Source organism: Pinus tabuliformis, chromosome 6 (genome assembly GCF_031772625.1).
Source record: "Pinus tabuliformis cultivar Carrire ecotype Pingquan chromosome 6, CPIR1, whole genome shotgun sequence".
Lineage (NCBI taxonomy): Eukaryota > Viridiplantae > Streptophyta > Pinopsida > Pinales > Pinaceae > Pinus > Pinus tabuliformis.
This window is the reverse complement of record NC_142292.1, coordinates 1,388,750,636-1,388,754,367: the sequence shown is the minus strand read 5'-3', so window position 1 is coordinate 1,388,754,367 and position 3,732 is coordinate 1,388,750,636. Positions and strand designations below refer to the sequence as shown.

Below are 3,732 nucleotides of genomic sequence, written 5' to 3'. Positions count from 1 at the left end.
AAATTGTTCAATTGCACAAAAGAATAATCAAGCTCTTACATTACCAATTTCAATCACTTATTTTGAGATCTGCTTACAACTAGTTGTTGTATGGTATACTGATAGAAACTTTGGCAAAAACAATCATTGAAAAATATATTCTCATACAAAAATATTTCTTCAACACTACCCTACTCCAACATCTTGGGAAAGTCACTTGAAATTTTTTTATAATTAATATAACATTCATTACTATAGTATAAGATTTAACATGAAAATTAGTATTCATACATGTACTAGTGTATATCCAAAATTGGGATAAATAACCACCCGTGTGGCAATTCCTATATGGAAAGATAAAGTAAATAAGTTGTAAAAAAGAGTCAATAATCCTTATCAACTAATAAGATAATGTTTGAAAGATATACTTTATACTAAGAAACAATCTCGAGTGTTTCAATAGAATTATATATGTCAAAAAAATAAAAAATTATAAAACTATGTCATACAAAAAAATTAGTTTTCTTATTATAATTATAATTGATTATCACATTATAAATTGAATTCATTACCTGAAAACTATTCCAATAACATAAGTGGAAAAAAAATTATATATTGCCAAACAAATCAACTTATTTTAAAAACTACTTACAATTATTAACTTATTTTAAAAACTACTTGCAATTAACTTATTAATACAATATACCAAACATAATTATTAAAAAAAATCACTAAAAAATATGTTCTTATAAACCTTCCTCCCCATACTACTAAAGATCAACTAATTAATAAAGCGCGTTAAACTAAACGATTTTTTTTATAATTCATGTAACCTTCCTTACTTTAATATAAAATTCAATAATCAGTTTCCATAAATATACCAACGTTGCAATAAATATTGGAATCAATAAATTTTTAATGTACGAAAATATATGTAAACACATAAAATAAAAATACTATAAAAAAGCAAAACTTATCTACTACCATATTTATATATCAATAATAAATACACCACTTTTAAATTTATAAAAATATTTATTTTAAACCTTAAATATATATTCAATGATTCACGAAAATAATTTATGTAATGATATTTAGATTTTGAAAATTAGAAAAATGAAATAATTTAAATTTTATAAAATAACAAGAAAAACCTCCAAAGACAATGAAAACTTCAAATATGATCTTTACTCCGCATATAATGTCGTGTCATATTAATCAAATATAAGCAAAGGATATGTCATATTAATAAAATATAATCAAAGGATAATAGTGTGAAATCATTGGTCCAAAAGGAGATGTTTGGAAAAGCTGAGAGGGAATTTAGATTATTGAAAGATTTTTTAAAGTTTCGTGGAGTTTAGGGACTACTTTTAAAGTTGAATTCAAAATAAAAATCGTGGATGTTATTGGGTTTGTGTGATTAGGTGAGACTTAATTAGATTGGGATGTTTTCTGAAATACTTGGATTTTTTTTTCTACGAAATTGGTAATTATTATTAAATTTTTTAAGTTATATTTAGTTTATAAAAATTATAATAACAAATCTAATAGGTAGTTTTATTGATTAGTCCTTGTTTTTTAAAGTTATTGACTAGTGAAGTTAATAATTTTTAAAATTTTATTAACTTTAAATTTATATAATAATGAATAGAATTTTTATTAAACTTATAGAAAAAAGAAAGTTTCTGACATAAAAGCTGGTGGGCAATTTTTGATTAAAGTTATAAAAATAAAGAAAGTTTCATACATAAAAAAATAGATAGTTGGCAACTATCCAAATGGCTTTTTGTTTTATGCAAAATACAAACTTGTTACATTTGTGATTAAAAACTTTTTTAAACTTTTTAATTTTTAATACAATTTTATATTTCATAGCTCAATATAAAACCACATAAAAATATAGCAATTTACATTTTAAAAAAATAACTCCATAAAAACCACATCAAAATATAGCAATTTACATTTAGAAAAAAAACTTTTTATTTCAAAATATTAATTTTTGTACTGTTTAAATTTTTGTACTGTTGGCTAAAACAAACTTCCTTCTATGCCGCTGTGAGATTTTATATAGGTTAGTCTTATGCTTGTTCACCTGCACTACACTGTTTCAATTCCTGAGTATATGAATAGCTAAAAATCCATGGAAGGACCATTTAGGTTTCACATGGGCATGGGGCCTGCTCTGTTCATGGCCGTCGTATTGCTTTCTGTGTCAGACACAGTATATGTAAGTGGAAGAAAAGTAGCCGATACAAAGCAGTTAGGATTCAGAGCAGATCTGGTGCATGTAGATTCGCTGTTGTCCCCATTTAGTCCAGGGAATATCAGTTACGCTGAGCGCGTGCGAAGGGCAATCTATCGAAGCAAGAAAATGGTGCAGAAAGAGGTTGGAGCGTCTGTAATCAAAGGGAATGGAGATTACCTCATGAATTTAGCAATAGGTACGCCAGCTTTACACTATTATGCGATTCTTGATACTGGAAGCGACCTGATATGGACGCAGTGCCAGCCCTGCGTTAATTGCTTTAAACAGACGACTCCAATCTATAATCCGAATCGTTCGTCCACGTACAGCAAGCTTCCATGCAAAAGCGCGCTTTGTAACTCGGATATATCTTTTCATTGCGGAGATGCAGGGTGTGAATACGAGTACGATTATGCCGATTCCTCATCGACATCGGGGATTCTCTCATACGAGACCTTAAGCTTTACTTCCAAATCTGGAAAGAATCAATCAGTCCCACACATGGCCTTTGGATGCAGTACGAATAGTTCAGGCGATTTCGCCCCAGGAGCCGGGATTGTGGGCTTCGGACGAGGTCCCGTGTCGTTAATTTCACAGCTCGCTCCATCAATACCCAAGAGGTTTTCTTACTGTCTATTGCCAATTCAAGATTCTCAGTCAAAATCGAGCCCTCTCATGTTTGGAAAGCATGCGAAATTGAGCAGCAATGAGCCGAGTTCGACTCCCCTTATCACCAACAGCCTCTATCCGAGCCTCTACTATCTCGCATTAGATGGCATAAGCGTGGCAAATACTTCGCTCAGGATTCCCAACGGTACCTTAAACACTCAGCCCGTTGGAAATGGGCCCATCATCATCGACTCTGGAACGACTTTAACATATCTCGATCCAGCTGCCTATTCTCTGCTGAGGCGTGAATTGGTTAAATTAATCAAGCTTCCTATAGGTCCTCCCGGCGCTCTAGATCTCTGCTTTATTTTGCCATCCAGTGGAGCTCTGCCAAATTTTCCCACTATTACGTTTCATTTCCGCGGAGCGGATTACCCTTTGACAAAAGACAACTACATGATTCCGGGCGATAAAGGTTTAGTGTGTCTGGCAATGTTGCCGAGCTTCGAATTTTCATTTTTTGGCAATATTCTACAACAGAACTTCCATATACTATATGATCTGGAAAATGAACGGCTTTCCTTCGAGCCTGCCGTTTGCGACAGTCTATAAAGCATGTCATCCACAGCTGTATTGTATTATTTTGATTAGTATTATCATTTTTAGTTTAGTATCTTACCTAAATTACATTATTAAATGTGGATATATTTTGTAGGGATAAACTTAATATATTAAGTTAATATGTTAATTATGTATTATGTATTGTATTAACGGTTTATATTTGGACTTTTGTAAACCTAACTCCAAAACATAAAAGAAAAAAAATAAAAAGAATAAATAAATAATATAAGAATCATTATTTTATACCATAAAGAATTAAAAATATATGTTGTTAT

At 30.7% G+C, this 3,732-nt stretch overlaps 1 pseudogene; it reads left to right on the top strand.

Moving 5' to 3' along the window:
- Positions 1-2,152: 2,152 nt before the first annotated feature.
- LOC149263811 (aspartic proteinase nepenthesin-1 pseudogene) lies at positions 2,153-3,448 on the top strand (annotated as a pseudogene).
- Positions 3,449-3,732: the final 284 nt, after the last annotated feature.